This window comes from Sciurus carolinensis, chromosome X (assembly GCF_902686445.1).
Source record: "Sciurus carolinensis chromosome X, mSciCar1.2, whole genome shotgun sequence".
NCBI classification, from domain to species: Eukaryota; Metazoa; Chordata; class Mammalia; order Rodentia; family Sciuridae; genus Sciurus; species Sciurus carolinensis.
Window position 1 is genome coordinate 95392523 of NC_062232.1, and position 23963 is coordinate 95416485.

Below are 23963 nucleotides of genomic sequence, written 5' to 3' on the forward strand. Positions count from 1 at the left end.
ACAGAAAAAGATGTAAAACAAAACAAAACAAAACAATGTAGAATAGTCTAGATCAAATGGCAAATGTACAATAAGTGTCATGTGAGGTAAGAGAATGGAGGAATGGCTAAAGATTAGTGGTCAAAGACGATCTTACTGAGACATTAGCAAACTCAAATGACATTTTCTTTCTTTCTTTCTTTCTTTTTTTTTTTTTCTTTTGGTACTAGGAATTGAACCCAGGGTTACTTTCATACTGAGCCACATCTCAGTCCTTTTAAATATGTTATCTAAGGAAAGGTCTCACTAAGTTGCTCTGGACCTCACCAAGTTGCTGAGGCTGGCTTTGAATTCGAAATCCTCCTGCCTCAGCCTCCCAAGTCACTGGGATTACAGGAATGCACCACTGTACATGACTTCAAAAGATATTTTCTTGAAGCTCAAAGTTGAAACTAGTAAATTTCAGGGGCAGAAAACTTTTAGCTTTATTTTCAGTATGTTAATTTTTCCATCAAGATCATATTCTGACCAGCCGTGGTGGCCATAAAGTTGTAGAAATAGGAAGAATGAAAATCATTAAGAAATCATCCCCTCCAAAATGATGAAGTATTTACATTGTATATGATTACTTCCTGTCTTTGCAAAAGTTTCAAAAGTCAAGACACTTCAAAGTGATCAAAAAGAATAAAATACAAACATAAAGTCCTTCAGCTTTAGTGTGTGGATGCTGGATCAAACTCCTATTAACAATTTTTTAGGAGAAAAGTATAAAGTTTTTGACTTTTCAAATGATTGCTTACACTAAAGGACTATAAAATCACTTTTCAGTCATCTGAAGTGGCAAGTAATCTCACCTTTTGTCCCACAGTGTCCTGTGCTAGTGGTCCCTTTAATGCCTTCAGCTTGTGGCTATAAATTTCAGACAGAAAGTAATCCAGAAAACGCTCAAAGTCCTTGTTCTGGCGTCTCCTTTCCCTCCATTTTTCCCGAGGCAATCCAACCTTTCATATTTTCTACTCTCTGCTGATGATACTCAAATCTGAAATCCAGGCCACAAGTTTTTTTTTCACACTTTGAGTCCTTTAACTTTGGACTTTATGCCAAGAAGAAGGCTTATCTGTTTATGAAAAAAGCATGTCAAAGACAAAAGAAGCTGGTCAGTATCCAGGGAACAAGATATAAAGGTTGCAAGTTAGTTATGTAACCAAATCATTTAATCTAAAGGAAACAGACAGAGCATAAAGGGGGATTCACCATAAATCCAAATGGATTAAATGAGAATTTTTCCTGTTATATTTATCTTAGTGTGTCCCATGGGATATCATGATTGTTCAGTTTTATTCCATAGCCATTTTGGTCTTTGATTTTTTTTTTTTTTATTTTAATTAATTTATTTTTTTGGTACCAGGGATTGAACCCAGAGGTACTTAACTACTGAGCCAATTCCACAGCCCTTTTTATTTTTATTTTTTAATCTTGAGACAGGGTCTTACTAAGTTGCTTAGGGCCTTGCTAAGTTGCTGAGGCTGGCTTTGAACTCACAATCTTTGCCTCAGCCTCCAGAGTCACTCGGATAACAGGCATGAGCCGCCACTCCCATCTCCACAGTCATTTTAAAAATCTGTTTTTCTTTTGGTTCCTGCTTGCCTGGTTCTCAAACTTTTTCATATGATTATTCTGCTTCTTCAGCTGTAAATATTGAATAGAGCTTCATTTCCTGGCTATACTTTGTTGGACTGAGGCCCTTGCTTATGATATAGTGCCATAGTCAATCCATTATTGCAATCCTGTATCTGTCTCCACTCTTTTTTTTATTTTGTCATTTCCTGTCCTCAATTTCAATTTGGAAGCAAGAATTTCATCCCACCAAAAAAATTTAGAAAAATTTCTATGTCTCTATGGGGATTTCTCAGCCACATCCCACATGGATGAGAAAAGGGTTAACTGTCAGAGGATGATGTTGGTTGTAAATCAATCAATTACCCATAAACTTATCTAATCAATAAACACACAAGAGCCAATACTCTTTTTAAGTGAGAGGGGGTGTGATGGGTCGGGCCATACTAGATCTGGACTCTAACAACATGGAGTAGCCCACCACTCTTTTATTTATAGACACACAGGTAAAGGGGGCCAAGACCGGGAGGAGCTTCTTCTGTGATGAACAGGATGGAGTGGGATTAGGGAAGCCATTTTCTCAGGGAAACTATCATAGAACCAGACAGGGAACCACTCCCACACAGCACCACATACTCCCTGGCAACCTGGGACAGACCTCTGTGTCTGCCAGTTCCGAGAAGTCAGACCTCTGTGTCCTGTGGCTCAATCTTGTTTGATTCTGCTAGATAAGTATGACTTCCCACATGCCTCACCACAAAGTGATTAAATGATAGCGATTGTCAGCTAAAATGTATATTTTTTGATTTTTAAAACAAACTTATGTAAATATTTAAATTGTGTATTAGTGTTAGTCAGCTTTCTGTTGCTGTGACAAAATACCTCATGGAAATCAACTTAAAATAAGGAAAGACTTATTTTGGATCATGGTTTCAGAGGTTTCAGTCCATAATTTGACTAACTTTTAGGCCTATGGTGAGGCAGAACGTTATGGTGGGGACCATGTGGTAGAGCAAAGCTACTCAGCTCAAGGCAGGTGAGAAATAGAGAGGAAGGAGTTGGAGGCACAGTATATCCTTCAAGTGCACACACCCACAATGCTCACTTCCTCCGACTAGGTCCCACCTCCCAAAGTTTGAACCACCTACCAATAGTGCTACAGGCTGGGGACCAAGTCTTTTGCACATAGCCTTTGGGGGATGCTTCAGATTCAAACCTTAACAAATAGATAAACTATGAGTCAATTTAAGTGGACAAAATATAATAAAAAGACTAATAAACTTCTTTTGTAGATGTTAGATAGAATGGTTAAGCATGTTTTTGGAAGCCTTAGTATTCTTGAAGTTCAAAGTAGGCCTCTGAGTGGGTATGATTTGAGTGACACTGCTAAAGGTGCCTTGCCTTCCCATGCCAACCAAAATGTCCCCCTGTAATCTGTCATTCCTACAATTTCAATTGTTTTTTTTTTTTGTTTTTTATTTTTCATTTTCTGTTTTTGTGTTTTTGTGGTGCTGGGATTGAACCCAGGGCCCTGTAGATGTGGGGCAAGCACTCTACCAACTGAGCTCTATCCCAAGTCCCTTACAATTTCAAATAATAGAAATTTGATTTTAATTCAAAATGTCTAACTAAAATATAGATATTAGTAATGAGAGAAAGAAATTTAAAAGTACCCAAAGACCAATTTCATCTTTTCATAATTTTCCTAACGCTATCCCACGTGTTCTAGAAAGTTAACACATTAATGTTTATAGACTGCTGTGAAGCATTAAATTTTTTAATAACAAAAGAATCTTTATAGTGATAGTAATATGGTACGATGTTCAAAGAGCATACAGATGTCAAATATACTTATGGGACACTTGTATCAGGGAAACTCTTACACATTTCCTGTGTTACCTTTACATGACATTTCTCCCTCCACTATTCCTGGCAATATCTGCTATATGGCAAAGACAAGGTCATGGTAATATTTCCCCATTGCAGGCACTCATTACAAAGATTAGTTCACTGAGAAATATATTATCATATTAAATCTTCCATTTGCCTATCAAAACTAAATGTTGTATCAGTGTTTCTCTAAATCCATAGTTCAAATAGAAGATAGGAAGAGAGATATTGCTGGAAGTGTCTTCATGGGAAACTTTGTTATTTTCCGATTAGTCTACCTGTACCCAGCATGTGCTTTCATTAAATCCATTACAAACACCAGCTCATTCTCTCAACCTTGAGGGTTCCTTCTGGTAAGACAACCATTTTTTCTTAGTGTCCTCTTTTTTTCTACTTCTCCACACAGACACAAAATTTGAGACATTTTTCATCCCACAAGCTTCTTTCCTGTCTTCCCCCCACCTTTTTTTTTTTTTTTTTTTTTTTTTTTTTGGTACAGGGAATTGAACCCAGGGGCGCTTAACCACTGAGTCACAACCCTGGTCCTTTTTTATATTTTACTTAGAGACAGGGTCTCACTGAGTTGCTTAGGGACTTAATAAGTTGCTGGGGTTGGCTTTGAACTCAAGATCCTCCTGCCTTGGCCTCCCAAGCCACTGGGATTCCAAGTGTGCATCACAGTGCCTGGCTGCTCCCCTGCTATTCTGTCAATGTGTTATATATATACAATGGAATATTATTCAGCCATAAAGAAGAATAAAATTATGGCATTTGCAGGTAAATGAATAGAGTTGGAGAATATATCATGCTAAGTGAAATAAGCCAATCCCAAAAAACCAAAGGTCGAATGATTTCTTTGATAACTGGATGATGATACATAACGGGGGCTGGGGAGAGGCAAGAATGGAGCAAGGATGGTCTGTGAATGCGTTTTGACACATCTCATTTGCTTTCCAGCAAATTGTTGGTTATCCCAGTTTTGTTTCCTCACCCCATGCCTGGTTTATACATTTAGTAAATCTACATTTTAGAAACCAGACTGTATCCTATGAAGATCCTCTCTGATATCTCAGACTCAGAATATGTTTAAATAAAATGATGGAAAGGCTATATCGTTAAACCCCAGTGACCTGGTAGTGAACTGAACTAGCTGATCCTAATTTTCAGTTTTTCCCTGAGTAATACCAATGTACAAATTGAATAATGATGGTCACTAGTTGATATTTTGTTAAGTAAAAATAAAAATATCAAATAGTATAACAAGTATTTGCATATGATAGACAAGGAATTCTTAAGCATTTAAATTTAAGATTAGTGATTAAAAACACATTATAGACTTATGAAGTCAAAAAGTAGCTTCATCTAATTAAATTCTTTATACTCATAGAAAGTCCACCTCACAGATGAAAATCTACAAAAATGAACACTTATATTTACCCAAAATATATTTCACAATCTCCTTTATTAATGCATGAAAGCATTTGAAACTTCGCCCTTGGTGATTAAATACTGTCAGAAACAGGCTCAGGAAATAAGGATTTGGAAATACTTGATGAAATCTTGGTGGAGGTGGTCCATTAATACCTTCGTAAATTTCTTCCAGAGTAGGATAAAATAGACGAGCAAAAAATCCTATCCCCATCTGGAAGTCTGGTTCAGCAGATTGAGTCCAAAATTCGCCAGTCTAAGGCAAAGGTGTACAGTTGAAACTTGGAGTATCTGGACAGTCCAAGGGAGCTGGCTGTGATGTCACATCATGTGTTTTCAATATTTTTGATACTCCGTCTTGAGAGAAGATATAACCCAGGCAAAAAATGTGAATGCAGAAGAATCTGGAACTGGGATGAGATGTGGAAAGTCAAAAGTAGATACTCTGCCTCCAAGCAGAACAACAAATTATGACTCTGGTCACCCAAATATCTCTTTTTGAAGCAATGATGCTAGAAGAGCAAGGCAACCAAGAATTTATGTGGTGAGAAAGGCTACTAAGTAGCCTGGCCACAGAAAGAGAGTTGGTTATCAGGGGTTGGTAATATACTACTACGTCTGTCTCTCATTGGTTGAGAGTCTGGGCGGGGCTGATGATGTCAATAGTAAAGTGAATTGTGACGTCATCACGGCATGCAAATACTGATATCTATGGTATTTTCTGTCCAGTGGGAAACATTACATAGGACGTGAGGGCAGGATGTAACCTCAAAAAGTTTATAGTATACTGGGAGATATAAACAAAATTACAGGACACAAATATGAGCGAACTATGGAAACACCTAGGAATAAGTACTTAACTGTATTTGTGGAGTTTTAGAAATGATTTCATAGGTGCAATACTGCCTCAACTGGGTCTTCAATCACAGGTAGGTGTTTGGGGGGCAAAATATCAAAGAGATATTTTTACAAGTGTCATTCTGGGTAAAAATGACAAAATATAAAATATAAAAGGGGAAAATGGCTAGAGATGAGATTGGAGTAGATTGGAGTATATTGGAGATTGTAGGAGAGATGAAATCTGAATATCAGAAGTCAGAGTAGCCTAATTCTTTATGGCCTATGATGACCTCTTTACTCAAACTTTTTTCTTGATGAACTGAAGAAATATCTGTGTAAGGATACTTGTAAGCCATCATCAATGTTGTAGTTCCCTAAAAGGTAAGCAACACAATCTAATGAAATGCTATAGATTTATTTTCATAACACTTGTAATCATCATAGGGACTTTTCCTATAAAGTCCTGGAACCTAAAACTATGCTTAGTATGTACCTAGGCAGTATTAGGAATTTATAAGACAGCAGACCACTTTATGAGATTAATAAGGGGCTGGGGATATAGCTTAGTTGGTCTCGCAAGCACAAGGCCCTGAGTTTGATCCCCAACACTGGAAAAAAAAAAAGAAAGAGAGAGAGAGATTAAAAAGTAAGAAATCAAAATGTGATTTGAGTACTACTATGAAAACAGAACAATATTAGTAATCAACATCTATAATGTTGTGGAGTTATAAATAGAATGACAAATATTAATGAACCATAAATCATCCTAATCCATACTGGAGCCATGTTGTTCAAATTATTGACTAAAAGAAAAATCTATGCCCATTTATTAAGTTCCACAGAACATATAATATATAGCATTATATGTGTAATATGTAACATACACAATATACATGTAATCTCATGTAATAAATAGTATTCTACTTCATAGGCATTTTTCCTCTGCTAAAATAAAGTTTTAACCAACCTTTCAGGTTTTTCAAAGAATATCAGCTAATAGTTGTCTTTTCTGTGTATCCTTCATTTCTGTTTCTCTTTGTCTGCACTGCCTATTTCAGTCTATGTGACTGTAAGTTTTCATTATGTCTCCTTTTGAAACCAATGTATCCTGTTTAGAAAGGTCAAAGAGATATTTTCCTGATGCTAAAATGAGATGATACCACTTCTAGCAGTTAGGTATCCTTTTTTCCTTGATCCTTTCTCTTAGTACCAGAGCACAACTAAAACAGTTCCTTTTGCATTAACTTAAAGTAACAGAGTATGCAAAGTGCTGGAGACTCTTCTTAAAATCTCATACATATGGTATTTCCATATTTTCCTTCATATTTGTTTTCTAAATCACCATCTCTACTCTATATTAGTAATATGATTCTAGTGAGCAGAATTTTCTATAATTGTAGTTTCTAAACGCTGAGATTATAGACTATTATGATATATCAGCAAAAAAATCACAGACTACGGACTTCCAAAATTCTCCCCTCCATAAAAGCAACAAGAGGGCCAAGGATGGAGCTCAGAGGTAGACCACTTTAGCATGAGCAGGGCCCTGGGTTCAATCCTGAACAACACACACACAAAACAACAAGTCAATTTATAAAAATTTTCAGAACCAGTCTTTTCAGGACTCTGGAAATTAACTAAAAGCTTGAAAACCCAGAGAGTGTTTAAGAAAAATGCCTGAATATTGGCAAGACTATCAATCTCTATGGTGTTTTTAACTTGTCCTATTCCCATTCCTCATTTCAGGTTCCAGAGTAGCTTTGAAAACCAACCAGTCTGTAATCATGGTGAAAACCAGAAGCCTAGCAGCTACTAGAGGGGGGAGAAAGGGGTTGCCACTTCTCCAGAGTCTCATTCCCAGAAAATAGTCATTATTTGACTTGTCTAGTCAAACAAATTCCCTAGAAGACCTAACATCAGTCCTTCCAAAACTCTTCCAAAAAATAAAAGAAGGGAGAACTCTTCCAAACTCTTTATAATGCCAGTATTATCCTGATATCGAAACCAAAGTTACCACCAAGAAAACCACAGACCAATACCCCTTTACAACTACACGTGCAGAAATTCATAACAATGTAATAGCAAACTGAATTTAGCAATTCATAAAAAAAGATTGAACATCATAACAATGGTGCTATGCCTCAAATGTAATGTTGACTCAGCATATGAAAATCAATCAATATAATGCACCATATTAAGAGTAAAGGATTTAGCAAGGCTTTAAGTAATCTCAAGGTAAAAAATAAAACAAAATAAAAGGGGCTAGGGATGTAGCTCAGTGGTTAAGTGCCCGTGGGTTCAATCCCTCAGTACAAAAAATAAATAAATAAATAAATAAAAGAGTAAAGGAGAAAAAAACTATCTGTTACACACACACACACACACACAAAATTTGACAAAAATTCAAGACCCTTTCGTGATAAAAGCAACATACTAAAAATAGAAGGGAAGTTCCGCAACCTGATAAAAAACTTTGTGAAAAGTGAAGCTTTGTGTCAAGTGAGGGATGCGTGCATATGGGTTTGTTGTGTTTATTTGTATTAGAGACTCGTGTTTCCTATTGAAAATAGAGTATCTCAGTGCCTAATGAAATTAAACTCCAAATGTTCAAGTTCTCTATGAAATTTTTTTAGTGGCTTGGGTGAAATGCTTTTTAAATCCCTTTTTCTTCTGAATAGCAATGTCTTTCAAGAAAGCTAATGGCTATTCTTACTAATATGCTTATTTTATATAGCTAAAATAGAAACTTTTTTGTATATCTGAATTCTTGTTTCAATTCCCAGTGTTAATTCCATCCCTGATACCTTCAAGCAACAGCATTGAACATAAGATTACATCATCACCATAAATCCATCCTTCTACTATATGTCACCTCTTTTCCTAGCTCTCTAGGTCAGTGGTTGACTAAGGGCAATGGACCAAATTTTTCAGGTTGCCTGCTTTGATAAATACAATTTTATTGGAATACAGCCACGCCCATTCTTTTGAGGATTGTCTATGGTTGCTTTCACCCAATAACAGTAGGGTTAAATAGTTGCAATGGAGAACATATGAACTAGCAAGACAAAATCTACACCATGTGGCCTTTTACAGAAAACATTTGCCATTCTCTGGTTTAAGATGAAGTTCTAGAATCTCAACATTTTTGTTTGCTTGTTTCATTTTGTTCTGCTTTTCATTTGGCTTTCTTTTCTCTATATTGCTACAATTTTAAAAAAATGCTATTCTATTCCATGTATGCTTTCCTTTTGCCTGATTTATTTTTTATTACTTAATACTGTTCACTATAAAACCATGATAATAAGCATAACATTAACCATCTGGATCATTATCTCCCTCTATCTAGTATATATTAAGAATTAACTTTATTAAATGCATAAATTAAAGTTACATGGATAAAACCCCTCAAACTAGACACACACACACATACACACACACAGCATATCTAGAAATACTCTATGAAAATGTTTATCAATATCACTTATCACTTTCTGGTCCCTTTTAGAAGCTTTAAGGAGTTTCTATATTCTGTTAAAATTTCATAGTCACTTTTAATCTATTTTCATTCTGCAGAATGAACTGTTTGAATACAGAATAAATTAAAAGAGTAGAAGAATAACACATTAGTAAAATTTAGGATGTGTGAATGTTTGCAAATTGAACATATGAAAACTAATTAAGAAGCATTGATTTCAACCCATGATGCAAAAGATAGGAGATCTTGGGAACATTCATGAGTAATTGGGGCTCATTAGAAGATGTATTTCCAAGCCTTTGATGATTACTACAAGTAAACAACAGGATCACTAACTAGAGAAAAATGATGTGAATATAAGTTACGAGATAATAAACAGCAACTAATAAGGGAATCTAAGGTTGTAGATGGTGTTTTTGAACTAACACTACATTGAGCGATCTAAAAACTTGATTTCTGCTGGGCACAGTGGCACACACCTATAATCCCAGCGGCTCGGGAGGTTGAGGCAGGAGATCACGAGTTCAAAGCCAGCCTCAGCAACAGTGAGGCACTAAGCAACTCAGCGAGACCTGTCTCTATATAAATTATAACAAAGGGCTTGTGAGATGGTTTGTTTCAACTGGGATAGACTTGACAAAAAAGTGTGTACTGCCCTCTAGTCTTCCAGCAATAGAAATGCCTTTGCTGTCATGTAAGACACCTCTGTGTATATTACTTAGAAAGGCAAGCAGTTGGGGTGCCCAAATTGGGAGTGGAACTGGAGAAGGGAACCCATGAAATATCTTGGCACCTGTAACTGTCTGGAGGATTTTCTCCTTTTACTTAGATTGGTGAGAAATGCTAGTTTTGAGGTATGGGGTTGGTATCTGAGGAAGAGGCGGCTTATTAGTTACCAGCCTTCTAGGTCATATTGACGATTCACAGCCAGTTCACCAGGAACAGAAGACAAGGTCATAAGGAGTCCTTGCAACGTCATTCACACACAAGAGCATCCATCAACGGCAAGTCATTCAACAGAAACAGCAACTTCATGGTGCAGCAGTTGATCTTCCCATGGGCCGGGAGGTTGAACATCCTGCATAGTGCTGCCAGGAAATCCCTATTCTATACTAAGAGGGGGCCAGCTGGTTGCATATGTAGGATGTCCCATCTCCCGGCCCACTTCATCGTGACAGACACCAGAAACATCACTCTGCTTCACTGAAGAACCATAAAATCACCAGTCAAGGATACGGTGATGTTGAGCTACATGAGTAGAAAGGTACTCAGATAAATGTATTTTAATAGAGGGCATAGCACTGAGTGTTATGACTTTGGATCATAAGAGCAATGAATATGTGTGTGAATCTGTAAACTTGGGGCTAGCAGGTCTGCACCGAACAATATTAGTTGGCCAAAGGGATGGCAAGCTGTCAATTACCTCTAGTCACACAGGGAATGTCTTCAGCGCTGTGCCTTGTATTCTCTGCACTATATCATCTTTGGGAGATTAGGAATTGGGGACACAAATTTAAGGTGGCCAGAGGCAGAGTAGCTACAGGAAGAGAGAATCGAATTCCTACTTGCAGAAAGAAAGTTTATAGATGGAAAAGTAGAAATAGAAAATGAAATGAGCCTCAAAGTCATAAGTGGGCTACTTGGGAGTAGTAGTCCAGAGAGGACTCAATAGTTCTAAATTGGGTAGAACCTAATTCAGGCAGGAATCGTTACAAGGGGTGGGAGTAGATATGATTGCAAGGGAGAAAGTTAATGACATGTTCCCCAAATCATGTTAGATGTAGTATCCAATCAAATTCAGGGAACCCTGTCAAGGGCAAGGTCACAGGAAATATCAAGAGTAGGGACTAGCTCTCAAAAACATGGGGACAGGAATAAAATAATAAAGAAAAATGCAGGCAATCATTTAACAAGGCCATTTCCAAAGACTCTGGAGTTCTAAAAAGTATTTATCTGCTCTGCCTTCAAATCTGGATTAAGTTTCTAGTCAACTACCCTGGTTTTGGCACTCTTTAAAGGATGGAAAGCAGGCCAATCCTATGCCCAGAAAGACTGACTCAAGTTCGGGAATTTGGAACATTTATATTCTTTTAATTTCCTCAGTAGCACAGAATTTCCACTGAATTCTGGGCTTAGTACACAGCCCCAAAATCTGTGGTTTCATACCCCAAAATCCCCAAATTCCATGCAAATGTATGCAAATTCAAATATTGCCTTATATTTGTGGAATCTATAGAGAAACCTCTCTTTGGCCAGAGATATTGATCGTTGGTGTCTTCTGCCTTTATTTCTTGGTCCATCTATGTTCAGGTTTATCAATTTTGTAAATTTTTTAAAAAATTAATTTCGTTGGACTTTTTCTATTTAGTGTATTTTCTCAATTTCATTGATTTCTGCTTTTATATTTATTTCCTTTCTTCCAAGTACTTGGCTTTAATTGTCCCCGTTTGTCTTAGACTTTAATTTGGAAACTTAGATCATGGATTTGAGTTTTTTTTGTTTTTTGTTTTTAAATAGACCATTAATGTTAGAAATTTTCCTTTGAGTTCTACTTTAATTCCGCCACATCAATTTGATATGCATTATTTTCATTTTCTTTTACTTCAAACTACTTTCTAATTTTACTTGCTTCTTCCTTTTTGAAACATGGTTTATTGAGAAGTGTGCCTCCTGCCTGATTTACAAATTTTCTGATGTTTTTAAAATGACTTTTTGTGATTGGTGTCAGGCTAATTTTGTTATTGGTGTCAGGCTAATATTGTGTGATTGCAATCATTTTAATTTCTTAAGGTTTATTTAATGTCCCAGAATATGGTCTTTCCTGGTCAATTTTCCATGAGATCTTGAAAAGATTGTATATTTTCCAGTTGTTGGGCAGAGTGTTTTATCAATTAGATCAATTTTGCTGTGAATGTTTTTCAGCTTTTTTTATATTATTGGTAATTTTTGATCTTTGTACTTCAATTACTGAGGGGGGAGTTAAAATCTTGAAGTATAATTGTGATTGTAATTTTGATTTTCTTTTGTTCTATCACTTTTTGCTTCCTGAATTTTGAAGCTCAGTTATTAGGTGCATAAGTATTTGGTACTATTATGTTTCCTTGATGAATTGACACCTTTATCACTATAAAATTGTCTGTTATCCCGGGTAATAGTCTTTGATTTGAAATTTACTTTTTTGTTATTAATATAGTAATTCCAGCACTCTGTTGATTAGTATATGCAATATACACCTTTTATATCTTTTTACTATATACCTATCTATATGACTATATTTACATTTGTAGAGTTTTTTATAGATAGCATATAATTGTGTCTTATTTATTTTCATTCTCATGTTTAATCCAGGAAGGCTGTTTCTTTCTTTAAATTGTCATTTTTAAACTGTTTGCATTTAATAAAACTGTTGATTTGTTTGGACTCATTTCTACCATTTTAAAATTTCTTTTCTATTTATTCCTTCTTTTTTTATTCCTTTCTTCCCCACTTTTGAATTGTATTTTTTTATTTGAATATTCCATGTCATTGATCGATTGGATTTTTGATGATATTTTGGTAGTAATTGTGCTCTGGATCAAAACATACATATATTATGTAAATATATATATAATGATTTACCATTTCCTTATAGCTAATATTTTATCATTGTGAGTAAAATATAAAAAACTTACAATCACAGGTTTCCTTACCTTTTCCTGATTTGTCTTCATTGTAATATGGACTATGTCTACATACTTTGAGAACCTCATTAGACAATGTTATAATTTTTGCTTCTGACAGCCATATGTATTTTAAAGATTTAAGAAAAATAGTCTATTATATTTTCCCATATGTGTACCATTTCTTTTGACCCCCTTCCTTTCTGAAATGTTCAAGTTTTTCTCTAGTATAATTTTCTTCTGCCTATAGAGCACCCTTTAACATTTTTCTGAGTAAATTTCTGACAGTGAGTTCCTTAGTTGCCCTTCATCTGAGAATTTCTTTTTTCACACTCATTTGTGACAGGTATTTCCACTGGATATATTATTCTAAATTGGTAGTTCCTTTCTTTCAACATTTTAAAATTATGTTTACATTGACTTCTGGCTTCCATATTTTCTGATAAAAAAGCTGAAGTCATTCAAATCATGGCTTTGCTATATGTAACGGGTAGTTTTCTCAGACAGCTTTCAAGATTTTTTCTTTATCTCTTGTTTTCACCAATTGTATTATGATGTATCCAGGTATGAATTTTTGAATTTAACTATTTCAGTTTTGCAGAACTTCTTAAATCTGTAAATTTGTTTTTCACCAAATGTGGCATGCTTTGGGCCACTATTTCTTTAAATAGTTTTTCTTTCCAATCTTTTTCCTTTATAGAATTCTGATGACACAAATATTAAGCATAGATATTGTCCTATGGGTCCCTAATATGTTCATTTTTTAAAAATTTTTTCCTACTGTTGTTCAGATTCAATAATTTATATTGATCTAATTTTAGTTTCCATGACTCTTGTTGTCTCTGTTCTCTTATTGAACTTGTTCAATGATTTTTTTCTTTCAAATATTGCATTTTTTCAGCTCTAAGGTTTCCATTTGGTTCTCATTATAAATTCTTACTAGTCAGGAACTCCTATCTTCCTATTCATTTGAAGAGAAACTCTCCCTTCCTTCATTAAGCATGGTTATGGTAGCTGCTTTGAAAAATCTTTGTCTGTAAAGTCCAACATTTGGACCATCTTAGAGTTGTTTCTTTCTGTTTGTTTTTTAAATTCTCTTTTTCCTTCAAATTTTTGAGATTTTTCTAGTTCTATGATATCTGAGTAAAATATATTGTATCCTTGATACTTTCAGTATTATGTTTTGAGATCATTGGTCTTTTTTCTTTAATTGATGTGAAACTCACATTACATAAATTAACCATTGCCACTTAGAAGTGTACAGTTTAATGGTACTTAATACACTCACAGCAATGTCCACTCATGTGTGTGTGTGGTCTTGTGGTTTTTGTTTTTGCAGTGCTAGGGATTAAGCCTGAGGTCTTGTACATGCTATGGAAGCACTCTGTCACTGAGCTACCTCCCCAGCCACAAGTTCCAAGAAATTTTTATCACTGTCCCCCAAAATTCCATATCCATTAATTGGTTGCTCTACGTTGCCTTATTCCCCAACCCTTAGAAAACACTAGTCTCCTATCAGTGTCTAAGAACTAACTCTGCATATTTTTAATCTTCTTTTGTCTGACTGATTTAGCATAGCATAAATATCTTAAAGTTTTGTTCACGATGCAGCATTAATCAATATTTCGTTACTTTTTAAATCCAGTATTATCTCACTGTACATATATACCACATTTTTTTTTATCAGTTCATCAGTTAATGGACATTTGGATTGTATCTATCTCTTGACTATCGTGACTACTGCTGCTATGAATATATTGTACAAATACCTCTGGGATCCTGCTTTCAATTCTTTTGGATATATATATATATATATCCAGAAATGGGATTACTGGATTATGTGATAGGTCTATTTTTTAAATTTTAGGCTCTTCCATACTCTTTTCTATAGTAGTTGCTCCATTTTACAATCTCAACACTGCACAAGTGTCCCAAGTTTTCTAGACATTGTTAATTTTTAAGTATTTTTGTAATAGCCAACTAAATTAGCATGAGGCAATATCTCAATTCTTCTGGGGGGGTACCCAGGATTGAAATCAGGAGCACTCGACCACTGAGTCACATCCCCAGACCTTTTTTTTGTATTTTATTTAGAAACAGGGTCTCAATGAGTTGCTTAGCACCTCACCATTGCTAAGGCTGGGTTTGAACTTGTGATCCTCCTGCCTCAGCCTTTCAAGTCACTGGGATTATAGGCATGCACCACCACACCCAACTCAATGGGTTTGATTTTCATTTTTCTCATAATAAGTGATCATCAGAGCTTGTTGTCCACTTGTATATCATCTTCGGAGAAATATCTATTCAAATCCTTTGCCTGTTTTTGAATCAGGTGTTTTGTTTATTTGTTGTTGAGTTGTGGAAATTATATATTCTGAATACTAATCCCTTTGATAGGATTTACAAAATTTTCTTCAATTTTACAGATTGACTTTTCACTGTTGTCTTTTGATGCAAAAAGTTTAATGTAGTCATTTTTATCTATTTTTGTTTTTGTGTCCTATGCTTTTGATGTCATTCCAAGAAATCATTGTCAAGTCAAATGTAATGAAACTTTTCACCTATGTTTTCCTTAAGGCATTTTATAGTTTTAGGGCTTACATTTAGGTCTTTAATCTATTTTGGGTTGATTTTCATATGTGGTGAAAGATATGGATGCATTTTCATTCTTTTAGCATATGGTTATTCACTTTTCTCAGCACTGTTAACAGACTGTCTTTTCCTCCATTGAATTATCTTGGCACCCTTATTGAAGACCATACATTTCTGGGCCCTCTATTCCATTCCGTTAAACCATTTGTTTTTGTTTTTGTTTTTGTTTTAATGCTAATATCATAGTGTTATGATTACTATAGCTTTGTAATATGTTTTAAAATCATGACATATTGATCTTTCAACTTTATACTTTTGAAATTGCTTTGACAATTAGAAGTTCTTTGAGGTTGCATATGAAATTTAGGATTTTTTTTTCTATTTCCATAAAAAGTGTCATTGGGATTTTGGTAAGGATAGTATTGAATCTGTAGATTGCTTTGAATTTATGAACAACAGAAACTTATTTCACAGAATTCTGGAGGCTTGGAAATCCCAAATCAACTCACCATTAGATTTGGCATCTGGTGAAGGTCCATTTCCTGGTTCATAGATGGTGATTTCTCACTTGTCCTCATGATGGAAGGAGGAATGGGTCTTTTTCAAGTCTCACTTATGAGGCCACTAATCCCATTCACGAAGACTCCACCCCATGACCTCATCACTTCCCAGAGGCCCGGCCTCACTTTTGTGATTAGAATCCAACATATTACTTTGGGGGGAAAATATTCAGACTATAGTACCAGGTCTTTTCAGATTTTCTCTAAGTTAATCCTTACACTTGGGCTTTTAAAAACTTTGTCTTTGTTTACGTATCTTCCATACACCGAAGTTAAATATCTGTCATAGGTGAATCTCAGCATCTTTTCAGTTCTTTGGCAAGAATATATCCTGTCTGAACATGCCCATGGTTTTTAAGAGTCCCTGGAATATGTAGGGAATTTTCAAAGCTCTCATACCCTCAAAATGTCACTCCCTGAATTTCTTACCAGGCTTTCAGCATGTCTATTTTTTGCTCCCAAATATGTGTGTGTGTGTGTGTGTGTGTGTGTGTGTGTGTGTGTTTAATAGGCTAAGTGAAACAAAGGGAAGTCCTTTTTAGCAGTCCTTCAGAGAAACCACAGTAAGATCAAAACAGACATATCCTTGGCCAAAATGTGCATTGTGTTCCCTCTAGAACGAGACATCCACACTAGGAATATAGACTGCCAACTCAAGACTGTCCCCCACTAAGGAATTGAGTGGATTACCATAAGGTAAATTACTTCAAAGACCCCATATGATATTTCATTTAGCTTTCCCCCTGCTACATGTTTCCTTGGTTGCTATAAACCTTTGACCATTAGAGTTCTAGTAAGGTGGATGTTGACAGTTTTGTCCCTTCTTTGGTGTTTGATGGAATAGACATCCCCCAGAGTTACCTATTACATCATCTTTCCTCTCCTAACCCTGAATCTTTCAAACATTCTCTTGAGAATGTTGGGTTTTTAGGATTGTAATAGGTCATCGGCCTCATCAGATTTAGAACCCAAGTCTCAGCCCTCTTTCTGTGGGCCTTATTTCCAATGTCAATTTGATTTTCAAAGCATTTGGAATGCTTCTTGAATCTATCCCATGTGCATTATTTAGGGGTCCCATATGGGACCTGGACAGTGCTATACATCCTAGTCCAATTTTCAGTCTTTTGTTACATGGCTTTGGGTCATTTTTACATACGTGTAGCTGATAGATGAGCCCAGGATTTAGGTGACCTATTCTCAAGCCTCTTCATCTCCTTGATTTTCCATACAGTTCACATTTCCTGGAACTCTGGTGAGAAAGTCAGATTTTTAGGTTCTTCATATATTGTGTATTTATTGCTATAGAATCTGCCTCAGGGACAAAGTCGGGGGAAATGAAAGAGAAAAAAATAGTTGGGTATTACCTCCACAGTCTTCAGAGCTTGGTGGTCTTTCTTTCTAGTTCATGTGTTCGAAGGGAAGGATTTTTTTCTTCTCAAACATTTAATTACCTGCACAGCTCCTCCTGGTGTTGCCAGTACAGGTGGGCATCTTAGTGATTGATGCATGCCATTCATGCCAAGAGAGAAAAAGAAAAGTAAAGAAAACAATCTCTCTGTCTTATACCTGCATTCTCTGTCCTCTAAATAATCTCTGTGCTTTGTAGGATTGTCTTCTCTGTCCTCTGGGAAGAGCATGTATCTGGGAGGTTTCTTTCTTCACATCTACATAATTTTAATGATACTGGCTGCATTAAAATCTAAGTCCAGGAAATAAGTTAGGGGGAGGGAACAGGAAAATCACTCTTAATGATTGTTCTTTGATTTTTGCCCACATATTTTAGTTTTATTCTGTAGGAGAGATCAGGCTGAATGTGCTTACTCCAATTTTGCCAGAAATGGAAGACTTTTAATGGGCAACTTTGTTAAAAATTTAAAAAGTCATTTTATCATTTTATTTTTTGCATTATGAAAATTAAATTGGTTTTCTTACATGTTGGCTTTTTATCTAACAATCTTTGTAAATTTACTTATTAATTCTCAAGACTTATATGCAGAGTTGTTTCATTTTTCTATGTACACAATCATGTTTTCATTTTTCTGCTTAAATCCTCAATATTTTTACTTCTTTTACTTACCATAGTACATTAATAAGTAACTCTAGTACAGTGCAGAATGGATGTTGTGATAGTGGACATTCTTATCTCTTTCCAAATTCAAAGAAAAGACTTGGACATTTAACTACAAAGGATAGTATATGTTATAAATATTTGGTGAATATTCTTTAGGGGATTAAGAATTAAGACTCAATCTAGTTTTCTGAAATTGATTTTATCATGAATCACATTGAATTATAGAAAACAATATGCATATATCATGTACAACCACAAGAATGGGAAGTTATACTCCATGTGTGTATAAATGTCAAAATATATTCTACTGTCATGTATAACTATAAAAACATATAAAGAAAAAAAAAGTAGGTACAGTGTACAGTGTCCCTACAACTCACTCAAGTAGAAGGGTTCAAAAAAAATCTTTATTTTTTTGATGAAAATATTTTAATATAGCACACTAATCTACTTATCTTTATGCCAATACAGTTATAACATATAATTTTTAACATGGAAGAAGCACATGTATATTGAAGTTCAGGCTTCGGTAAAGTCAATATAATATGCAGTCAGTAAAAATGAATAAATAGAAAACAAATTAAAATAGGAAAAGGAAAAAATATGCATATATTGAATTATTCACAGGATAATTTTCATTTGTTTAAAATGACACACTTTCAAGCTTTCTTTTCGAGTTTAGTCTTGCTTCATGAATACCACTGGGAAATAATAATAATCCCTATATTTACCCAAAGAATGTGTATTTTCAATGTTATTTTCATGTACATTTGGTACAGTAAGTAAATAGATTTGTATGTGTGTTTTCCCATCCACAAAAAAGGTATTATGCCCTTCTATTTGTTTAGATGTAAATTTGTATATTTCCCTAAGTTTTCAAGGTTATTTTCTAATATGAATCCTGAATTTATCTTATTAAAGTTTTAGTAGGATATTTTAAGAATTCTCTCACTATTACTAATGGACTATTTTGCCTTTATTTCATTTCTAGCCCTTGTTCTTGGACTATTTCAACCTCTAGATTATTTTATATTTATCTCATATCATGTAATTTTTCACTCAGTAAATTCAGTACTATTTTTAGAAGAGTTTCAGATTTGCTAGGCCTACAATCACACCAATAATACACAACAGATAATTCTATCCCTTGCTTTCTAAAGTTATATGAATTGTTCACAATTTTGTTAAAAATTAAAAATTAATAATAATGAGTTAATAGGATAAGTTGGCATCCTGTCCATTACCCAAATTTAATGTAATTAATGTGTACTGACTGCATTACTATTTTTAATATTTGTTGTTGGTTTTTGATAAATTATCTTCATTATAAGACGTCTCCTTTTATCCCTGTGTAATTGAAATTTTAATTAGAAGTAGCTTTTCCATTTAACCAAATATATGAAAAAATGTTCAACATCTCTAGTAATAAGAGAAATGCAAATCAAAACCACCCTAAGATTCCATCTCACCCCAATTAGAATGGCAATTATCAAGAATACAAGCAACAACAGGTGTTGGCGAGGATGTGGGGAGAAAGGTACACTCATACATTGCTGGTGGGGCTGCAAATTAGTGCAGCCATTCTGGAAAGCAGTGTGGAGATTCCTTAGAAAACTTGAATGGAACCACCATTTGACCCAGCTATCCCACTCCTTGGCCTATACCCAAAGGACTTAAAATCAGCATACTATAGTGACACAGCTACATCAATGTTCATAGCAGCTCAATTCACAATAGGTAGATTGTAGAACCAACCTAGATGCCCTTCAATAGATGAATGAATAAATTGTGGTATATATACACAATGGAGTATTACTTAGCCATGAAAAAGAATAAAATGACATTTGCAGGAAAATGGATGGAGTTGGAGAATATCATGCTAAGTGAAATAAGTCAATCCCAAAAAACCAAAGGCCGAATGATTTCTCTGATAAGTGGATGATGATAAATAATGGGGGGTGGGAGGGCAGCAAGAATGGAGGAAGGATGGATTGTATAGAGGAAAATGAGGGGTGAGGAAGGGGTGGGGGAAGGAAAAATAATAGAATGAGACAAACATCATTACCCTATGTACCTGTATAATTACGCATATGGTGTGACTCTACTTCGTGTACAACCAGAGAAACCATAGTTGTACCCCATTTGAGTACGATGAATTAAAATAAATAAATAAATAAATAAATTGTAATTGAAATTTTAATTAGAAGTAGTTTCTCCATTTAACCAAATTATTCTTCAATACCTATTAAAAGATCATAAAATTTCTTCACAGTTGTTAACATAAGGAATTATATTAGTAAATTTGTAGCATTAAATCACCCTTGAATTTCTGGAATAACTTGTTTTTTCATGATGTATTATTCCTTTGTTATTTTACTGGACTCTTAATATTTTATTTGGAACTTTGAATCTATATCAATGAATGCTATTTATCTTTAACCTTTGTTAAGTGCTTTTCAGATTTGCTATTGACAATATATTGTTTTATGAAATGCTCTGAGGAACTTTTAAACTTTGTTATGGTCACTCATCTTTTCATGCATATTAACTTAGAGAAATTAAATTTATTACTAATTTCCAAGTTATTGCTTTGGTGTTACTTCACAATTTTCCCCAAATTACTATACCTCTTAATCATATTGTCAGACTACTGAACTGTTATTTTCTCCAAGGCAAAGACTGTCTCCATTGCTTCATAGAAATAAGACCTTTTATATTTCCTTTAAACAAGAGAAATGAAAGATGAGAGTGTTATTTACTCCATCTTTACTACTTTTTTTCAATATTGATGGATATATTTGTGATTTCTAAAGTCATTAAAAATCGTTTAATCTTTGAGTAAATTAATGAATGAACATATAAAATAGCTTCTGAAATACTGTGCACAACTTTTTCCTCTGAAAATCAGATTTTATCTCATCTAACTATGAATTAACTTGCCCCATGGAAAATGTGCAACAGTCTCTTCATTACATAACTCTTCCAAACTTTTCATACATTCATTGTCTGAAATATACCCAGATCACATAAATTTACCCATCATTTGAAGCAGTATGGATTGAGTAGCAGAAAAATAGACAGTAATTGGTCACCCAATGGAACTTATATTCTACTGATTATGGCAACAGAATTCTTCCACATAGTAAGAGATACTTGTGCACAATTGGGAAAGCAATTTTGCAGGTGAAGCATGTTGAGTAGAGTATCCAAATCTTCAACACAATCAACTTTGATGATGGATACAATATGAGGAAGGTACAAGAAAATAATGATCAATAATGAGCATCCACAAAGACATTTGGTCCAAAGAATTTCTAGTGATGTCTTTTATTTTATTGCACTAGTTAAATCCTACTGATTTTGTTATGGCCAAGTAAGCTACTCTTGGATCAACCTTTCAGCAGATAAATGAATAAAACACAAAAACAAACTATCTGATTGTACTGGAGAATAATCCAATACAGAATTTTGGGAGGAGGGTCCAACACTTGGAAGTCACAACACTAGTCGAGTTTCCCACTTTCATGACATATAACCTAAGTTGAAGACATAGTCTGCCATGATAGATGGCTAAAATCCAATAAATAATCTTCAGTTTTTGTGGCCTAAAAAACCTGAGAAAATATTTTGAAGAAATATCAAAACTGAAAGGTGAGGGAGTATCTAGGAATGGGTAGAGATAGAGGGATCATAAAATTTGTGTACAATATTAAAAGTATACATAATTAAAACTTGATTTTTATAAGGAAAATATATTAATTGTAATCCCCAGGTTAATCACTAAGGAAAAATCTAAAACATTATGCAGGGGAAAAAACAAGAAGGGAATCAAGTAGTATCTTATAAAAGAGTCAATAACAAATTAAGGCATTAATGGAGGAAACAATGGTATATATTACAGAGAAAATGATGGAAGTAAGTCCTTTCTTAATTGTAATTAATTTAAATGTGAAACGGATTAAACTCTAATTATAAGGCAGAGACTAACAGAATGAACATAAATGCATCATCCAACTATATTCTGCCAATAAGAAGCTCAATTAATATCTCAGAGCACCTGTATATTGACAGTGAAGGAATGTTGCATGCAAATAGTAACAAAAGGAGAATTATATCAATATCAAACAAAATAGAACTTAAGACAAAAAATTATTATGAGGGACAGAGGACATTGCAAATTCATAAAAAGATAAAGTCACCAAGAAGATACAAAACCTATAAACATATATGCACCTAACAACAGAGCCCAACAAATACAGGAAGCAAAAAGTAAAAGAATTGAAGCAAGAAAAAAAACATACGTACTTGGAGACATCAATACCCCAGTTTAAACAATGTACAGACCAACAAAACAGATCAATAAAGATAGAGGGATTGAAAAACTCTATGAAGGGCTGGGAATGTGGCTCAGTGGTAAGGTAGGCTTGCCTACCATGTATGGGTTCAATCCCCACTGCTGGAAAAAAAAAAAAAAGAAAAACAAAAACATAACAAAACAAAAACTCTAAAGCAGCTAATTCTAATAGACCTAGAGAATACTCCATCTAATAACACAGGGACTGTTCTCTGAGATAGACCATATGTTTGGCTACTAAACAAATATAAATAAATTAAAATATTATTGTTATTCAAAGTATATTCTCCATGATGGAGTAAAACTAGAAATCAGCTTTAGAAAGAAAATTGACAAATTTGAACATATGTAAATATGAAATAAAATACTCACTATTAAACAGCTAATGGGTGAAAAAAGAAATTAAAAATGAAATTTTAAAAATATTTTGAAAAAAGTGAAATAAAAACTTACCAAAAATTATGGGATACAGCAAAACAGTGCTCAGGGGGAAATTTATAGCTTCCAAATGGCTACATTTATAAAGAAGAAAGGGGCTGAGAGTGTAGCTCAATGGTACAGCATGTGCTTACCATGTGAGTCCCTGGGTTCCATCCCTAGCACCACAAAAATAAAAAAAAAAAGGAATGGAAAAAAGAAAAATAAGAAAAAAAAAAAAAAAAGGAGGAGGAGGATTTCAAACCAATACCCTAAGTTTATATCTTTAAGATATAAAGTAAGGGCTGGGGATGTAGCTCAGTTGGTAGAGTACTTGCCTGGCAAGCACAAGGTCCTGGGTTCAATCTCCAGCACCGCAAAAAAAAAAAAAAAAAAAAAAGATATAAAGTAGAAAAAGAACTAGAAAAGAGTAAGTTTGATTCAACTAGCAAAAGAACTAAAATGATAAAGACAAAAAAAAACAGAGTGTAGAAAAATAATAAAGAATATTACCAAAATCAAAAAGTTGAGATTCTTTGAAAAGTTCAAAAAAGTTGACAAATCTTTAAGCCAGAATGACTAAGAAAAACAAAGGAGCATACAAATTATGAAAATCAGAAATTACAGTAAGGGCATTTCTACTGACCCCACAGAAATTAAATCAATTAGAAAAAAAAATACAAAGAACAATCATGCTCCAACAAAGTAGAAACCCAGATGAAACAAATTCCTAGAAACATACAAACTACCAAAGACCGACTTCAGAAGAATAATCTAAAGAGGCTTATAACAAATAATGACTTGAATCAGTAACCAAATCCTCCCAATAAGGAAAACACAAGACTAGATGGCTTCATTGGTGAATTTTATCAAACATATAAAAAATCAGCACTAATCATTCTCAAACTACAATTTATGAGACCAGCATTATCCTAATACTAAGGCCAGATAAAGATATCACAAGAAAACCATAGACCAAGACCATTTATGAATATAGATGCAAAAATTCTGAACAAAATACCAATAAACTCAATTCAGCATAATATTATGCACCATTCCTAAGAGGGAATGTAAGAGCAGA

General features: G+C 34.4%; 1 protein-coding gene across 1 annotated transcript in view; it reads left to right on the forward strand.

Moving 5' to 3' along the window:
- Htr2c (5-hydroxytryptamine receptor 2C) overlaps positions 1-23963 on the forward strand; it is a 249819-nt gene that overhangs the window by 189895 nt on the left and 35961 nt on the right. The window lies entirely within an intron of this gene.